The sequence below is a fragment of the Podarcis bocagei genome, assembly GCF_964188305.1.
Source record: "Podarcis bocagei genome assembly, chromosome: 6".
NCBI lineage: Eukaryota > Metazoa > Chordata > Lepidosauria > Squamata > Lacertidae > Podarcis > Podarcis bocagei.
Genome location: NC_138130.1, coordinates 60,488,192 through 60,507,989, shown reverse-complemented (window position 1 = coordinate 60,507,989; position 19,798 = coordinate 60,488,192). Strand labels below are relative to the sequence as shown.

Below are 19,798 nucleotides of genomic sequence, written 5' to 3'. Positions count from 1 at the left end.
CAATTGGGAGACGACTAGGTTGCATAAGCACTATTTTTCTCACGTATCTCTGGATTGGGGGCAGTAATGCAGTACAGGAAGAAAAAGGTTATTTAGCTTAAACATTCACTCCAAGGACACACACTCTTAAGTAATTTATCAAATTTATGTTGATAAAATGTCAGCAATTTTTAGCAAAAGACATGATAGATAATCAGAAAGTTGTGGCCATAGCTCTTAGTAGAATGTTTTATATATGTCTTCATGAATGCTACGGAAAGAAAGTAATTGCAAAATAGCAAGAAAGGGCTATTTATCTTTGCTACTTGTTCTGTTAATGATAGTTTTTGAAATGAATCTTACTACCTAAGTAGTGGAAATCAATACTGACACATCTGCAAATATCAGGTTTCCCATTCAAATCATTCTCCTAAGAATAAACATTGTACTCAGTATGAGAACTTCACAACCAATTAATTTGCAGCTTACATGACTAATAATAGTGTTATTAATTGAGGGGGGTGCAGGCTCCCTATAATCCTAACTTTAGTAGAAGGCAGATTTTAGCCAATATTTGGAGTATGGAAGGAAGATGCTAGGCCAGTGAAAAATACAGGCTGAACCAGTATATCCTGTTGGTTGCTAGTGATGCCATTAAGAGACCCAAGTACTGGGCCATTAAGAACAACTGACCGTGCAGATGCTGTCCTCCCCGCCAACGAAGTGGACAGCAACAGAAGAACTGAGAGAGGGAGGTTTCCAGTGGTAACGGGGGGTATGATGTCACCACAGAAAAAAAGATATCCTTTTAAAACAGGTTTTGCAGCAGGTGTTTTGGGGAAGAAGAATGAAAGGCACTGGTTGGAGGAGGCTGCACGCAGAGCCCGGAGAACCTGGTCCCCTTCTGCTTTGGACCCAAACATGCCAAAGCTATGAGAGAAGCAACGAGAGACCCTCTTGCAGTGTGTTGTTCTGCACTTCCTCCACCAAAACTCAGGTTATAAATGTGTGTGCAAAGTAAACCACATTTCATAAAGACAGGGCAGTTTCTGCTGCACCTCATTCCCAAGGAACACAAATCCTTGTTAGGGGCCCAAGACCCCTGGAATCTTGTTACCGCTCAGCAGAGATTGGGGTGGCCTGTAACACTAGGAATAAAATGGGAAATTGTTTTTAACCATATTTCCTTCCATAACATGCTTAAATCAGACATAGCTTAGGACTGCACATTCTAGCCAAAACCAACATTCAAAACAGGGTATGTGGATTTAGGCTAATTTAACTTGCCATAACAACTGCTTTCTGCTGTTCAAGGCTGTTATGGTTCCCACATTTTGCATTTCAATGGAAGCAACTGGTGGGGGCGAGAATAGTAGCCAAGTGTTAAGTGTCACAGGGAATGATGTGAGGAACACATTACAGAGAGTTTATATGTATACATATGAGGGAGAAAAACACTGTGTGAATTATTGAGAAATTAGCAGCCTGCTCTTCATATTAGGAAAATGTGACTATAAGATTAAGATTATGATTTAACGTTAGTATCAGTATAACATTCAAATTTCAACTTTAAGTCATCTCTATTCTTAATTATTTAATTATAATTGCATTATAATGTGTTGCATATGAGGCCTTCTTAGAAGTGGATCCCTTGCCTATGGAATGGGAGGCCTGCCTGGCGCTGACATTAACATCTTTTCAGCAACAGACAAAGCTTTTTCTGTTTTTCTAGGTATTTGGTTGTTAACATCTTTTGTGTTTGGGGGGACATTTTAACTGGTTTGAAAAGTGAAGCTTTACTAAAACATACACAATTCATGACACCATAGAAATCTGTTTTGAAATATTGATGGAAAACATCTAGTTATTAAAATGGACCACTTTAAATTATATATGAATCAAAATTAATAATTTTTTAGAATTAGGAAATGTATTTTGACATTATTGTGTTTCAGTACATTCCAAAGTCTCAGTCGATGCTTGAACAAAGTTAATTACATGATCATTTAACTTCAGTACTAAATTATTAATAGAAGAGTAAAAATATAGATAAGAATGCATAAATAAATGTATCAAACTCAGTTATAAAAATGAATTTGAGAGCTGGAGAAGACTTGATCACAAAGTATATGCGTGCACACACACACACCCATTATTGACAAATAATGCACATTTTGGAAAATATTCTAAATCACTATAAATAATTGTACTTTTCTTAAAAATATTTTATGATTACTGTAAAAAGAACAAAATTAATAACTGTTTTGAACTTTTAAATCCTATTGAACAATTATTAAAGTTGCAGTAAAATCCTATGGTTTGTTTACTGCTAAAATAGATTTGACATATGCATGGTACAAGTTCAAGGTCACTGATCAGGAAATAAGATTACAAATAGGACTGATGTAACAGCTGGCTTCTGATCAAAGCTTCAGGGATTTTAATACACTTACCAGAAAATACACTGCATTTCCTTATATAGTGTAGTTTTTAAGGTATTATAAACAAATCCATGTATTTATTTTCTGTAGCACAGCATTCAAAACACAACATCAAACCCAGAGAAAACTAGTCTATGTTAATGAAAGAAGTGTTATTTTCTGTCACAAGCTATTGTCTGAATAAGGAGGTAATCTATTGATTCCTTCCAACCTACAGTTCTATTGTTAAATCCAAAGCAGGCTGTGCATAAGTGCAAAGCAGTTTTGCGTGACCACAGGATGCTGCATGCCCATTATGACACAGCTCAGTGTTGAATAGGTTCCCCACCACCTTTTAAAACAAAGATCTTTGACATGGTTTGTATGGGTCCAATGGTATCATTGAGATCTTCCCCTGGTGCCCATGAAGCCTCTGAGTTTTTGCACCAACTACCCCATGATGATGGGGTGGTTATATTCTCCCCCACTTCCCCCAAAAAAGGAGGTTTGAAGAGTGACATTGTTTCCAATTTCTTCTTTCAGATCTTTGGGCTAAAATCAACACATCTTGCTAAACGCAGTGTTTCTCAACCTGTGGGTCCCCAGATGTTGTTGGACCACAGCTCCCATAATTCCTAGCCAGCATGACCAGTGGTCAGGGATGATGGGAGTTGTAGTTCAACTACATTTGGGGACCCACAGGTTGAGAACCGCTGCGCTAGAGGAATGGATTCCTCCCCATCTCCTTATGCAACCTCTACACCCCTCCCCAAATCTGTTCTGGAGGGTCAGAAGAAAGCCCAGAGCAGGGTGCAGGGCAGGAGAGGGCAGACTGTTCCATCTGGCAAGAAGAAATCCTTGCTCTGACAGATGGGCGGGGTATAAATAATAAATTATTATTATTATATAACAATTGCCTTGGCACAAGGCTGAATTCCATCTTGTGTGTTTTGTCAAGGCTAAAAATATTAGTGACCCTATTATGTTTTGGAACAAGTTTCAGGAGAAATATATATAAAATTTTAATACAATTTATCTGCACTGCTGTTATATGATAATTCTCATGCCATGTAGCATTATCTATTTGTACAAATATCCTGTGTTTTTGTTCTCACAACCAGGGACAATAAAAATAAACAGAGGCTTTGGGCGCTTTGGGGGAGACAGAAGGTTACAGTAAGGAAGATGGGAATGGTCACTGTGAGAGCCATTTTCCATTCACAATATGTTGGATACAGCCCTATATTTGCTTAATGGACAAAAAAATAAGCAAAAGGATGGGGAATCAAAGTATCTTAGGCACAAATGCTACAAGCAGATATATGCTGGATACAAGTCAACTTCAAACCTAACCAGGAGGTTGTTGTAAACCAGGATTGCTCATCACAACACAATGTAACTTGGATACTGTAAAAGTGAAGCTAAGCTTTGCCAAAGTCTAGATCCACATTAGACCAATGCTTTGCTCTGACCCAATCACATAGCACTAGACTACAAGTGTCTATCCTGTTCCAGTCCAAGGGTCACACTCACTAATTATTCTGTAATAACTGTCTTTCAAATTGTGAGCTCTGGTTTGGGGAATCCTTTTTTAAAAAAAATCTAACTTAAACATATCATGCAACTGATGATACTGTAACCAAGCAGTAACTTGGCTCATTAAGTCTTCCATTGGGTTCAGTCTGGGTTCCCTCCCTGTAAGGCCCAACCATTCCCTATAGGTCACCCATTGTCTATCCATATTAACTCTCTTAATTGCAATTGCTTCAGTAAGGGGATAGCCATAAAGGTGCTTTTCTTTCCAGCAAGTTTTTATATTTATCCCAAACTCTATACAAATCCTTCCTAACAATCTGTTTTGTAAAACCCTTATGAACTTTAGCTTTCCCATACCAAAGACATGCATGCCAGCCAAATTTTATATCATGGCCTTCCAAATATAAAATGTCTGCATTTTCAATTCAATCCATTCCTTTAGCCCACACAAGGAAGCTGCCTCGTTGAAAGTCTGGCAGGGCAAAGCCTCCTCTTTTATATCTGTCCAATTTTTATGTTTAATTTGTGGCTTTCCCCCCTGCCAGATAAATTTAGAAATATATTTTCCCCTTCTTTGAGGCTACTTAATTTACTTAAAAATGGGATAGATTGGAATAAGAACAGCAACTTAAGTAGAATTCCAGCCATCAAAATGAATGTATAACGTAACAGGGAAAGTTTCATCCTTCCCCAAATCTCCAACTCCTTAATTTCTTTCCAAAATTTTATATTTTGAAATAAGTTGAGATTCCTCACTGTCAGCCAAGTCCTCACAATTATTTTTACTGCAGTACTGAAGATTACTAACCACCCCAACACACAAACAAACTCCAGGTTCTAGCTCACGAAGAGAAAATAAAGTTGGCATGGAATTCAGGTCCGTGTTGGGTGGAGGAACAAATTTTGATAATATTTCCTGATCTCTCCTAAATTCAGCATGAAAGTGGTGAGACTTGTCAGTGAGTAAGAAATGTAGTCTCTTGATGTATTGGGAACAATAACTGAATCAAAGGCAGTATTTGCCATCCACCACCTCATCATAGCCTTTCAATAAGGTTGATGGGAGGAGAGCAAAACACTGTCTCTTAATCTGAAGGGCATGTTCTGTAAATATCAAGTGGCAGTGTTTCCTACCCCACCTTTTTTTTCAGTTACCAGTGCTTCTCTCAGCTACTGACTCCAAGAAGAGAGGAACTGCCTGCCAAAGAAAGAATGATCTCTGCAGTTCCTGAACGCATACTTAGGCTGTTCTTGAAGTCAGCAAGTGGGAAGGAGTGGCACTACCTATACAGAAAATACTGAAGATAGCGGTGCTAGTGGAACTTGCTAGACATAGCGGGAAAAGCCACCACTTAGCACAACTGTTTTTTCCAACTACACTGAGATAGGTATCACTTATTTTAAAATATTTATAGGCCACTTTTTTCTGAGTCAAACTATCAAGAAAGCTTAATGTAATAACAATTTAAAATTACAGCTTCCACAATAAAACGATGGAATAAGAAACACAAATGCAATTTCTACAAATCGCCCATAACATCAATAAAACAGCAATACTAAAATTCTAACGCTCCTACAATATAAAACACAATTCCAGCCAAGCCATTAGCTAAAAGAAGCACCTTAAAAATATCCATAATTGCATTGCCCTCATCAAGACAGGTGGCTGCATTTTGAGCCAGCTCAAACAATAGCAGCACACAGGAACAAAACAAACAAACACGCTTAAAGCTTTTGCAGTTAAGGTTTCCCCCCAGGAAATACTTATTTCCCCTCCTTGAAAAGCACTAATATTGACCAGAAAATTGAGCCACCACTTTATGCAGTCCTCCTTCGTAAGTATGATATGGCAAGGTGTAAATACTATAAATACTCCCAATTTGCCATGAATTCATGATCTTTTAACTGTATTGCTACGTGAAAAACTGACAGAGCACAGGATTAATCATTAGCAGAAAAGAAAAATATGCCATTTGCCAGCAGGGAAAAATGAGCAGGGCTGGAGTGGCAGCAACACATTTCCAGTGATGGTGCTGCACTGCCCAGAATATGTAAAGCAGTGATGAAGTCACGGGAGCTCCAGGTGGCACTGCTGCCAACTTAGAGCTCCCCCAACCTTACCCCACTGCCACTCCATGCTCCATCATCTGCCACTGCCGCTATTTACCCTATGCAATCTAAGTAGCAGTAAAAGACATACTTAAATGGTCCAAACAAAAACATTATCCAAGTCACCAGTCAAGACATACAAATTTGAATTTGATACGGTGTTAAATCAACAGCGTTACCTAGTTTGGGTTCCTGCCTACATGTATTTTTAAATGACAAACAGCATACACAAGTTGTGTGCATAAATTGCACTTAACTGTGTGCATGTAACTACAGAAATTTAAGTAATAATCAACCCTAATGGTCCTTAGAACACCTTCCGTTTCCAGTGGTTGAATTAGATTTGGAGATCCATGAAATATGAAAAAACAAAAACATCATTGCTGATGACCAGAGAGCTTTTGAATCATGCCAGTTGTAATACATAGGATTCTACTTCTGCTGCAGAGCTAACAAAGGGACTTCATAGGAGAATAGCATGCAGCTCTCCTTATGGACACAGCAGTAGTGAGATGTTACAGTTGTGGGGTGACGGAAGGCAATATCAACATACTTCACTGATGCCTTGGCATGAGCTGCTGACATAAGGGAAGCTTATCAAAAATTAAAAAATCCACCCCATTCAAGTTTGTGGCGTCTGGATTACCTGATTTTGTTTGCAGAGTTCATTTGATGATCCTCCTTTTGTTTCTTATTTCTGGACTTGGTTCAGATGGCTTAGCATGGACAATCTACCACTTTTCAGTTTATGTCTTTTTCCTTCTTGGAGGCTACTGGTGTGTTCGTGCACTGTTTTAGTAGATGTACATATGCCCTCAAATACCTCAGTAATCTGTAAGAGAAGAAATAAGAAAAGATGTTGTAAATTATGCAGTTTAGAATTTTAAGCATATACAGTGGTACCTCGTGTTACAGACGTTTCAGGTTACAGACTCCTCTAACCCAGAAATAGTACCTCAGGTTAAGAACTTTGCTTCAGGATGAGAACAGAAATCGGGCTCTGGCAGCGGGAGGCCCCATTAGCTAAAGTGGTACCTCAGGTTAAGAACAGTTTCAGGTTAAGAACGGAGCTCCAGAACGAATTAAGTTCTTAACCAGAGGTACCACTGTATCCTATTAAGCAATGATATACTGATACCAACTTCACTCTCACCCTGAACCTCAGAGGAATAGGACTGGTGCTCCAAGACAAATCATGGATTAATGGAATATAAATTGTAAGCTAACACAAAATGAGAGAAGATATAACTTTGATACTGCTTATATAATGTGGAAGTTAAGGCATGAGCACATTCTGCTTTTTGGTGCATCAGTGAATTTGTAAAGAGTAATAACCCTTGTTTTAAATGGATGGTTTTTTTAAATCTTAGAATGTTTCTTTATTTGGTATTTTCTTTCATTGCACGTCTATTTCCTGCCAGCAGAGGACCACTAGCTGGATATAGATAGGTGAGACTGTGAAGTATCTGCAGTCCAAAAAGAATGGACTGTAGGGCTCAGGGAATAGGGTATAGCATGCAGTGCAAGTCTAAATACAGAGTGTGCCTCCAAATATTGTGGGATTCCAAAATAAACCTAGGTTCACCAGCAGGGCTTTGGTAGGCAGCCAATAATCTGGAGTGTTGCTCTAGCAGTGGTCTGGAGTCCACCATGACCTGAAATAATCTCTACCTCCCCAAAGGAGCTCTGTTTGTGAGATGTATGCTCCAGCAGGGCTTTGGTATCTTTTGAAGCCTCTTGTACTGGTGTACTGGTAATGCCTGGCAATTGTTTTCTTTCTCTACTTTTTATTCCTGCAAAGCTGACATGAATCAAGACCTCATCTTAAAAATTCCTTAATTTGTTGCTGCTTGAACAGACAATCAAGGTATTAGTGGAATCTTTTAAGTTTTGCTTGGCATGCAAGTTAGGATAAACCACATTCTTATACTAATTACATATATATTTATGTGCTCTTCTTTAAAAGCTATTGCATACAGTTACAAGGAAATTTCTTCATTATTCCATGTTATGTGGGAGGTATTGCAGAGGTACACAGAAGGTTTCAATTGGCACTTTCTGTATCAAGGTATCTTCAGCTGGAATGTTTATTGGAGCATTGAATGGAATGTGTGCAGTTTGAGATTACTTGAACTTACAGACATACAACACTGGCAAAATAGAAATATTAAACCAGCAAAGAGCACTGGACACAGAAACAATTCTCATTCAGAATATATTTTCATTTTCTTAAAGCAATCTACGACCAGTTGAATATACAGAATTGGCATATATGTGGCAATATTCATGGAGTAGACCCTCTGAAATAAATGGACTTAATTACACTGATTTCCCTGGGTCTACTCTGAGAATGATAAGTCAATCACCCCAAATATTTCCAGAATTTTTTTTAAGCAGTTATTTTTTAAAAAGAAAGCAGCCAACCCTACTCATGGCTGGCATGCTGTCTCTATTCCCCAAATGCTATATACTAATTAGCACTAATTGACAACCTGGTTTGCTTTCTCAGGAAAGCCAGGTCAAAGATTAAATAGGGATGGAGAAGAACTATTATGCGAGCCATAGTTTATAAATGTGACAAAGATCAATCCCCGAGACAAAAACGTGAGAAGTCTAAAGTTCCTAACCACTATCTGGAAGAATAGTTCATTAATGATGTAAAATATTGTGTTTTTCCATCTAAATTCAAAACAGAATTTAGAAAGAATCAACCTACACCTTATCTAAATAATTTAGAGAAAGATATAAATTACAGTAAAAGTAGTTGAAGTTGTAGGAAATCCTTCATTTTTACCCTATTGGAGGACATCCCTTTAAATTTAGTAAGAAGGAGAACTTTACCCAGTGCTAAATCAAGTGTCTGTAACTTTATCTGAGAGACCACTTCCCCCTATATTTAGGCTTTGAAATGATCCATCTCCTAAAAGAATCAAGGTCAGAATACTCAGTACTCAGCTTAAGCAGTCCAACGAAGATAAATGTTCTCTATTTTACTGTGCTTCCTTCAATGTCATCATGACTATACACTTTGTAACCCAGGTCCATTACCAGAGGATTATCTTATCTTTCTTCTTCTGAAACATCAGCCTGTTTTCACTGGTTTAAACTTTGTTCTTTAACAAGAGACAGGTGCTTAAGGTTTATTTTTGGTGAATTCTAATGTAATATTCAACCAACTTTTGGTCAGAGTAGACTCACTGAAATTAATGAACATGGCTAGGTTAGGCCCATTAATTTGAACAGGTCTACTTCAGAAGGGCAGGGTATAAATAATAAAATTGTGTGAACACTGCAAACACTCTGGACCTTTGTCTCTCAAGTGAAAATTGACTTGATTATGGAAGTCTGGAGTCTGAATATAACAATGGAAAAAGCTGGGGCAAAAACATCATATTTCTTTTGTAGTTTACATACAATTTAACCTTAAGGTTGTATCCAGTGGTGTCCCTTGCACTGAAAACTGGGCTCTGTAACCTGAACAAGAAGAGAAGAGATGTTTATTCTCCCTTCCTCCTGGAGACAACCTACTATGTTGTTCTGAAGAGTCCATCAACGCTTGTTGTAGTAGACTTTGGAAGTATACAGGAGGCTGAATCCAGAGAAGATTCGAGATCTTAAAGAGTGAATCAGCTAATATTACCTTCTTGACCACTCTGCTGATGGAAGCCTCATCTGAATCTAAGGCCATTCCATCATTGTAAGAGATATCAATGAATGAAACCCTTGTTTATTTTTCATTTTTGTTCCACATTTTAACCAAAGGAAGGTTACCACCATAAGACATTAAACAGATTTAAAACACACCAAATACTGCAATACTAATGTCACAACAAGAACAAAGTACTATAAATTAGTAGTATAAATAATGGAATTCCTTCAGCAACTTTTCCAGCTCCACAACTAAGGGCTAAAAATGTGTTATGTAGCAAATCCAGTATCAGATTTCCTGATGTTCTTTCTTCTAACTTTTAAAGCAGCTGTGGGGGCTCCAATTTTCACTCAATCAGTGGCACTAAGGAAGGGGGGCATATCCTTCACCTCCATATTTTTCTCTCTAAATTACTACCCCCAAATCTGTTATTAAACCAGTAGTGGGGAAAATACATGTATCTGTACTGTGCCTACATTTTCTCCACTGGTGAGCTAATAGCAGCTTCAGGAAGAGAGAGTTGATTTTGATAAGGAAAATCATGTGGGAGTTGGGAAGGGGGGAGGAATCACTCCTTTCTTTTATGAACAAAATTAGAGCCCCTGTGATTGCTTTCAAATGGGGAATGGGAAAAATCACAAATTTGCTGTGTTACATCTGTTTCAGCCCTAAGACCTAGAGCAAACTGTGATGTTTTTAATATGGTCAAAGATGAGAGAGAACCTTGGCTTGTATAAACCATGGGCTAGGCTAGCGGTCAGCAAACTATTTCAGCAGGGGGTCGGTCCACTGTCCCTCAGAACTTGTGGGGGGCCGGACTATTTTGGGGGGGGAATGAATGAATTCCTATGCCCCACAAATAACCCAGAGATGCATTTTAAATAAAATCACACATTCTACTCATGTAAAAACACCAGGCAGGCCCCACAAATAACCCAGAGATGCATTTTAAATAAAAAGCACACATTCTACTCATGTAAAAACACCAGGCAGGCCCCACAAATAACCAAGAGATGCATTCTAAATAAAAGGACACATTCTACTCATGTAAAAACACACTGATTCTCAGACCGTCTGCAGGCCAGATTTAGAAGGCGATTGGGCCAGAATCCAATGCAACCCTTTACCATTGTCTAGGCCAGTGTTTCCCAACCTTGGGCCTCCAGCTGTGTTTGAACTACAATTCCCATCATCCCTGACCACTGGTCTTGCTAGCTAGGGATGATGGGAGTTGTAGTCCAAAACAGCTGGAGGCCCAAGGTTGGGAAACACTGGTCTAGGCTAGTGGTAAGGATAAGAATTCATGCTAGCTAGTGGGGAGGAGCCAGAGGAAAATAACATGAATCCCAGAACCCACTTTTACTTAGCAGTGCTTAATTACATCTGTACTGAGCATTAAGAAAAGAGTAAGTGAAAAAGCTGTGAAAGCTGTGTCAAAAACCATTGACCAATCTAACATAATCTCAACCCATGGTATAACAAATGAGAACTTTCAAATTACATTCTAATTTATCATCACTATATTAATTTTTCTGAGGAAAAAATTCAGAAGATATCAACAAATAGTGCAAATTTTTTGACAACAGAAGAAGGACAATCTGGTTAGTATAATCTCACATAGACTGGTCAAGAAGCAAGCTGAGCAGCTTTGGGGAAAGGGGGAAAGGGGGAATACCAACAGCACCAGAAATGTGGTAGCTAAAGAAAGAGGGTAGGGTGGTGCCAATGGGTTTTGAAAACCTGAGCAGATAGGTGGAAAATGTGGTTTAAAGCACAGAAGGGGTAGAGGGCTTGTTCATTTTAACTGCTTAACATCGCTTTTCCAGAAGCTCAAAAACATCCACAGAATCAGTACAATAACAATTAACAAAACAGGCCAGTAACAAAACAAATCTATCCAGAGTTTATCAATATAGAAGTTTCATTCCCCCTCTGAAATTCTAACTTGCATGTAAACTTCAATATTTCCTCAGGCAACTGCTTTCTTCCTAGCTGTTGATATCTATACTCAATAAAAGGATATAGCAGTTAGTAATGTTAACAGGAGAGGCATCAACTGAAGATAGGCTACCAGGCATTAGTCCCAGGTCATGAAAGACTTTAAAAGTTAACTCCAGCATCTTGAATTGAACCTGAAACAGTGACTAGTGTAACTGGTACAGGTACACAGCAGCATTCCGGACCAGTTGAAACTTCAAGGTTCTCAAGACCAGTCTCATGTAGAATGTACTTTAACAGTGGAGCTTAGCACTTGAGCGTGGATCACTGTAGTGACAGGTAATCTATCCATAAGAGGTGGCAGCCTATGAACCAAGTACATATGGAAAAAAGTAAAGGTAAAGGTAAAGGTACCCCTGCCCGAACGGGCCAGTCTTGACAGACTCTGGGGTTTGTGCACCCATCTCACATCTATAGGCCGGGGGCCAGCGCTGTCCGGAGACACTTCCGGGTCACGTGGCCAGCGTGACAAAGCTGCATCTGGCGAGCCAGCGCAGCACACGGAACGCCGTTTACCTTCCCGCTGGTAAGCGGTACCTATTTATCTACTTGCACCCGGGGGTGCTTTCGAACTGCTAGGTTGGCAGGCGCTGGGACCGAGCAGCGGGAGCGCACCCCGCCGCGGGGATTCGAACCGCTGACCTTTCGATGGAAAAAAGTGACTCTGAGCAATAGCACTAACATTCTTTAGAGCTCCTCCAAGCTGCTTATCTGTTCAGTTCAGGATACCATCCTATTACAAGCAAGCAAATACTCTCTATGCTAGGAATTTCTCTAACTAATATTATCTCCATCTTTGTCAACCAGTCAATGTCTGTATTGGGTTTGAAATTGTTTTTAATTGTTTTTATACATGCAATTTTTAATAATTTTTTTTTAACTGTATTGCAAAATTGCTTTGAGATGCTTCATAGGAAGCTATTTATAAATGAGATAAATAAATAGTTCAAAATATTCACACTAATCATGTTAATGGGACTCTCATTCTGTTGTAGCTTAACTTCTGACTTGCCAGGAAAGCACAAATGTTACCCATTCCTTAAGTCGTCCTAATCATGAAAAATGATGCAAGAGATACTTAGATTCAAATTTCCATTTTTAAAAAATATTTTTTTAAAATAAATGACTAGTATTGTTTCCAAGCCATCTGTTGTTGCCCTATTGCCATAAGTGGAAATTTTGATCACATTACAAACTTGGTCCTTTTAAATAAATCTACAGTTGTTTAATGTGTATATCTCCAGCACCAAATCTGCTTTTAGAGGGCATGATTCCAGTTTCCATGATCTTGCCCCTAACCTCAAAAGCAGTTGTACAGTTTAAAAATTCTCCAAAACTCTCATAGTTCCACCAGTGGCATCTGTGTGTGGCCAAGACTGCTTTTATCAGCTAATTCACAGACTATTAAGAACATAACACAAGAACATTAGAAGTACAGTGGTGCCTCGCAAGACGAAAAACTCGCTAGACGAAAGGGTTTTGCGGTTTTTGAGCTGCTTCGCAAGACGAATTTCCCTATGGGCTTGCTTCGCAAGACGAAAACGTCTTGCAAGTTTGTTTCCTTTTTCTTAACACCATTAATACAGTTGCGACTTGACTTCGAGGAGCAACTCATAGAACGTGGTGTGGTAGCCTTTTTTGAGGTTTTTGGTGATTTTTGAAGCTTTTCCAAAACTTTTCCGACACCGTGCTTCGCAAGACGAAAAATTCGCTAGACAAAAAAACTCGCGGAATGAATTAATTTCGTCTTGCGAGGCACCACTGTACAAACTACCTCAGAAGGTGCTGGACTTTGGACGCCCATCTGTCATGGATGCTTCAGTTGAGACTCCTTAATTGCAGGGAGTTGGACTAGATGACCCTCAGGGTCCCTCCCAGTTTTACAGTTCTATGATTCTATGAAGAGCTTGCTGGATCAGGCCAATGGCTCATCTAACCCAGCATCCTGTTCTCACAGTGGCCAACCAGATGTCTGTGGGAAACTGAACCCAAGCACATAAACACTCTTTTCTACTGAATACAATTGTCTGCCTTCTTATACATATTAGATCTACGCTTACACAGCTGTGGTGGATCTCTGGCCTATAAGGCATTTAATAAACCTCCCGTGCAATACTTAGTCCTATTCACACAGTAAAGGAAAATTTAGGGAGGGTAAAGTGTGCAGAGAATACACATGCCAGTCCTGTTAACACGAACCTTTAATCACATGCAAAACATTATGACAATCATATATAATTTCATAGTATCGTAAGTTGTAGAGGTGGAGGGTACCACAAGGATCATCTAGTTCAACCCCCTGCAGTGCAGGAATCACAACTCATTTGTATTATACAAATATCTCGAAGTGACTTGCAAAATATCAAAATATACAGAATGGAATATTTAAAACAAAACACAATATTAAAGTAATTAAAGCATAAAACAGTTCCTCTATCCCCTTCCAAAACAACAACACATCAGTCTGACCACCAAAGAACAATCTCCCCCAAAACAAACAAAAATACCACAAACTGCTGCAAATAAAACTAAGATACTTGGGAGAATGCAGACATCTTTGTCTGGTGCCCAAAACATGTCACAGTTGGTGTCCAATGAACCTCCCTGAGGAGGGCATTCCATAAAAAGGGGGCCACTAGTGAAAAGGCACGTCCTCCTGTTGCCACCATACAAACTGCTGCCAGAGGGGCACACAGAGAGGTTGCCACCAATGTTGAGCTTAGGGTCCAGGCAGGCTACTATGGCGAAAGCATTCCATAAGTCATCATATCCCTAGACATGTAAAACTTTATTGTCCAAGACTCAGAAATCAATTGGCAGTTGTATCAGAAATGGTTTGGTATATTCAGACCATGTAGTCCTTGTTTATAAACTAAATTCTAACCTAACCTAACCTAAATTAAGAACTGTAAAGGAAGTCACATGCATAACTCACTACAGTATTCCTGCCACATGTTTAGCACGACATAGACAACTGAGGCCAGTTCACCTGCATCCAGATAGAGCCACAGCTGGTCAACCAACCAAAACTGGAAGAAGGCATATCTGTAATATGGAGGCCACTTGTGTTCCAGTGTCAAAGATGAATCAAAGCTTCACGAGTGCCACCCCATATAGAACAGGCTGCACACTACTTATCTGAACCAAGGCACTTACTGTCTCTATCTTGTCTGGATTGAGCTTCCATTTATTGGGCTCATCCAGCCCATTACCACAGCTAGACACTGGTTCAGAACATAATCTGCACTCCCAGTTTTGACAACTGCTCCAGAAGCATGCCAGCGAACAATATCAAAAGCTGCTGAGAGATCAAGGAGAATCAACACAGTCTCATTCCCATTGGTTCTATCCAAGGCTGTCTCAGGGCCACAACCCGTTCTGTATAAAATGGATCCCAAAAATGCTTGGGTCTCTTTTGTGACTGCCCACCCAAGAATCTTGCCCAGGAAGAGGTCAATATTTATTCAGTTCTTCTGGGTTCATGGGATGCTCTTTTTTTAGGAGTGGCTCATTTAGGAGGCCCACACACCCCTATGCCTACTTCGGTTAGGTTCATCATCTCCCTGGCCCAATCCTACCAGATTTAATAAGCCATAAGGAGCAAGGAGCAATTACAGTTTAAATGCAATTCTATGTGTGTCCTCAAGAGAGATGTGTTTTTCAAGAACCTAGAGTTCTGGCACAGTAATAGACACATTGACTTGCGTACTAATTACAAGGACAAAACAATATTATACTGTAGATGCAGTACAAAGCTTTAAATTTTATTACAAAATAAATAAATACTTTGTATATGCAGGCATTTATTTTTACAAAGGCTTGATAAATCCTACACTTTATGAACCAACAGCTTAGCTTGATAAGTTCTATAGAATGAAAAATATCCAGACTGAGGTACGGAAAGTTAGTCTGTACACTTGAGGACAGACGAGGGGTGTTAGGGATCTGACAGATTGCAGTAGAGATCCAAGTGCAATGGACAGGTCAAAAGTAGAGCTTGCAGCATAAGCATGTGCATACAGCCATGACCCCTACACACACACACCAGATTTTTTGAGTACCTTAGTAGGGCTCTTTATTTTATTATATATTTCTTTAAAAAGTTGTGTATATGTGTTAAGAGTTAAATGAAGCACTTATCCAAAATTAACTACAAAAAAACTGCATACTGATGGAAGAATACTAATTTGAAAAATTCCTGGAGGCTACAAGATCCATTGGAAGGTGTGTTTGATGCGTGAAAAGCAAAATAAATGGAAGGAACTAGGAAGTGGAAAGTATTTGGAAGTAAAATTAAGAGGTATACTTCCTGTTGCATTCTTAAGACTGTATAACATTATGTACTACCAACCCACAGTAAATGGCCTCTTCCAAATCACTGTTTTGGATATGCTTCCTAACAGAAAGAAATTAATGCCCCAAATCGTATTTTAAAATTATGACAAGAAGAAATACAGATATAAATATATCTGACTGACACAAGATTACCTCTCTAATCAAAATGTTCAAAATCTGTGATACTCCCAGTATTCCTATGGTCTGATAGAAATTAAGGTATGTTCCACAAATAAATAATGATTCCCTATAAAATATTATAGGAGGTAGTTGCCAACAACTGAAACACAAGTCAGAATATTCTTAGAGTTTTGAAGTGGATTTAATGACTTTTGCTCCTTTTGCTTTTTCCCCTAGCAGATTAAATTGTATTTAAAAGAAAGTTAAGCTCAGTCCAGTACAATTTTATTTGTATGTTTGGGCAATAAATAAATCCCAAAAAAACACAAACACCCAATAATTGGTTCAAAACAATGCAACACTTATAATGTCCAACAAAAAGTTATTCATTCATTTACTTATATTTATATGGGTACTGGGTAGCTCACAGAAAATTAAAATAATGAAATACAATATTAAAAATGCAATTTGAAACAGTAAAAGTAGAATAAATGTTCATTCTTTCTGACAGATAATAAATATTGGCATGGCAACTATCTTCTAACTTACAAGTTTTGCTGCATTTACCTGGAAGTCCTATGCACACTTATTTGAAAGCAAATCCCATTAAACTCAGCAAGGTTTTCTTCCAAGTGAACATGGATAGAATCATGCTGTTGGTTTTATTTTTGATAGCTTTGTCATTTTTCAAGTAACTACTCATTTATTTCTATTGCATATATTGCTTTCAGTTGACAACTTGTGCACCACAGAAACAGAGATTTAAACAACAAATTTCATTACTTTGAAGTTGAGCATAATTTATTTGTTATTTATGTATAAGAAAACACATTATAATGGCTTGTCCACACTTCTGATACTTACATTGTTAATGGGTTTTTATAGTGAGTAATTTTTAGCTATTCACACAATTACAAATCAAATCTGATTCTAAACTCAAATATGCCCTTATTACAATAATCTGTACATCTATAAAACATTAGCTTGAATGCAGAAGGCCATATGGTACATCATAACAGATCTTTGCCTATAGCTGTCAGTAATCAATACTTCATTTTCATACATTGTATTCAAGCTAAACCTCTTAATATCCATGTCAGTTTTGCCATTTACTCCTAATATCTTAAATGTTTCTGAAGATCTTTAGAGATGGGATTGCATTTCCTTGTGAAGCTTGGGTTCTCTATCAGATTGAAATGCATTACACAAGCTTGCCACCTGTCTCTCATCTTAACTGCCTGTGATTTTCTGTATTATCAGGTTTGAAATAATTTAAATGTTTTAACGGAGCCAAAAGCAAATATCCAAATAATTACAAACACAACTTCAGCAATGTCAACAATGGAGTACTCTACAGAGATCACTATGAAACAGTATGAATCTTTATTAATAGAGTGCTGTGCACTTCCTGTCACACAGATAACTGAGATCAGCACAGGACTCAGGGGGGAAAAAATACAAATGTATTAACTGATGAGATTTATAGCTGACTCGTTGGAAGAATGGGCACTACAGCATTTTCTTTATAGAATTACAGGAAATTATGGCAAATTAAAGTTAAAACAAATTTTAATTTTCATCATCTACATTTTATATCTACCTAGAGAGAGCATATTTTAATGGGGAAAAACTCTTTAGCATATTAAAGCATGCAGCATCTACCATTTGTGAGCATCTTTCCCTTAATTTCATTCTCTGAGCAGCACAGTGTGCAGTAGCAGTGCAGTGAAATGTTAACTTGATAACAAAACCATGCCCACAACCAAATATTTCTCCTATTCCTCTGCTTGTTCAGAACTTACAAAATTACTTGGCATTCCATCCATCTCTGCATGTTGCAAAACACTGACATACGTTTTTGTTAGCATTCCATTTATGTTACTACTGGAATATACAGGGAAAAACGTGCCTCATTACAACTGGCTACATAGTTTACTGTAGTGAACAAAGATACACCCTCTCATACTTTTCCATTCCTTTATTTCATTCCTTTACCATATAGCCATGTGCCAAAGAAAGAGCTTAATGCTAAACATTCCTGGAGTGTGACAATAGGTAATACAATAAAACAGATTACAACCATACCTTTCTTTCACAGCAGTGGTGCCAAGCACAGGTACACTGTAGCAATCAATTTGTTCTGCAGACAGTAAGGCTTTCATAGAATACTAATGCAAAATCTCTTTTCTTTCTCCTTCGACTTTACTCCCCAATGCCTGGGTCCCAACCAATACCAGGAGGAGGGCGGAATGTCTTCTGCTGAGATAACCACAACTACTAATCAAGTATACGTGTACAAGGGCACAGGATTAAGCCTCCACCAAGCTTGACTCAGCCACTGAGAGTAGCTAAACACATGCACAGCAAGGTCAGAAAACACACACCTACTTGAGTGAACTAATTCATCATACTTTACTATTGATGGCTTTTTACCTCAGGGAATTAAAATTACTTCCTAGCGAGATGTGAGGATTTGGGCACAGGAGCAGCCAACACTAATTCTCTTTTCACCAAAATGACAGGTGGCGAAGTGTGTTTTCTGTGCAGAATGGTTGACAGTTTTGAACCTAAAAAGTATTAGTAATTCCAGAAAAGCATAAATTAAATGAAAGTATGCTCCTAACGTTAGAACTGACGTTAACAGATTTCAGAAGAAATTTTTTTGAAGGAAGCAAAAACAGAACAAAACACGCCAACTGTCAATTGCCAATTGTTATAAATATTATCAATATTTAATATTGTCTAAAATTAGAAATTTCAAACGTTCTGTCATTCAGCCTGGTGTTTATCAGCATGGAACAAAGTTTAAAACACTTGTAAAATCATCACCTTTACAAGCATGTTTACTGTAAATAATTAGAAGCTGGGTTTTGCTTTTTTGTTTTTCTTTTGGCCTGCCAAAGTTGGGATAGTGTGCTTTGATTCTTCAGAACAGTTGATATCACTTGAATATTTACACATTATGTAGATTCACCAAATCACTTATATGTAGCCTCTTTTCTGTTATCCATAAAGTTATAATAAACCACTAGATATGTGTAATGCAGGCTATACATTTGTAAACTGGAATTTAACATGTTAAAATATTCAGCAGCAACTGGATACCTGGAATTTGTCAAAAGCTCTTATCAGAAACTGTAGTATTTCCTAGGCAGTAAGATTGAGAATCTGACTCATTATCAACAGAGCTTTATTACATGTGTGATCTGCATGCAGAAAAAAAGGGGGGGGGAAACCCTCATATCATTTGGCATTTCATCTCCTGTAAACTGGCAAAATACTTTTGAAGTATCAGTGCTTTCGGTGACAAATCATAAAGGCAGGAACAAAATCAATACTGATCAGTTTGTCCTTGACATAATGACCGTGTCATCAGGCTATTGTCATGTGATATCATGTCATTTCCCCCACCTGGCTCATGACCTTGTCCTTTAAATGACCCAAAGCTTCCCTGAAGTAGCAGGAGGCCCCTCCCCGCTGTCTCAGCAAGGTCGAATGGGTCAGCATGTCCTCATCTATAATCCACCACCATTTGTCAGCAGGGAGGCTGGAGGAGGCAGGCTCGCTACAAGGGGAGAATGCCCAATTAGGCAGCTGTCACACAAAGCATAGGCTGCAAAATTATCCCCTGTCAAAAGATAGAGCAGCTGCG

At 38.4% G+C, this 19,798-nt stretch overlaps 1 protein-coding gene across 2 annotated transcripts in view; it reads right to left on the bottom strand.

Moving 5' to 3' along the window:
- Positions 1-19,798, bottom strand: part of NRIP1 (nuclear receptor interacting protein 1) — an 84,530-nt gene that overhangs the window by 7,856 nt on the left and 56,876 nt on the right. For both annotated transcript variants that reach the window (XM_081199616.1, XM_081199617.1), the window contains exon 2: positions 6,691-6,876. The gene's annotated coding sequence lies outside the window, so the exon portion shown is untranslated. The remainder of the gene's footprint in view (positions 1-6,690; positions 6,877-19,798) is intronic.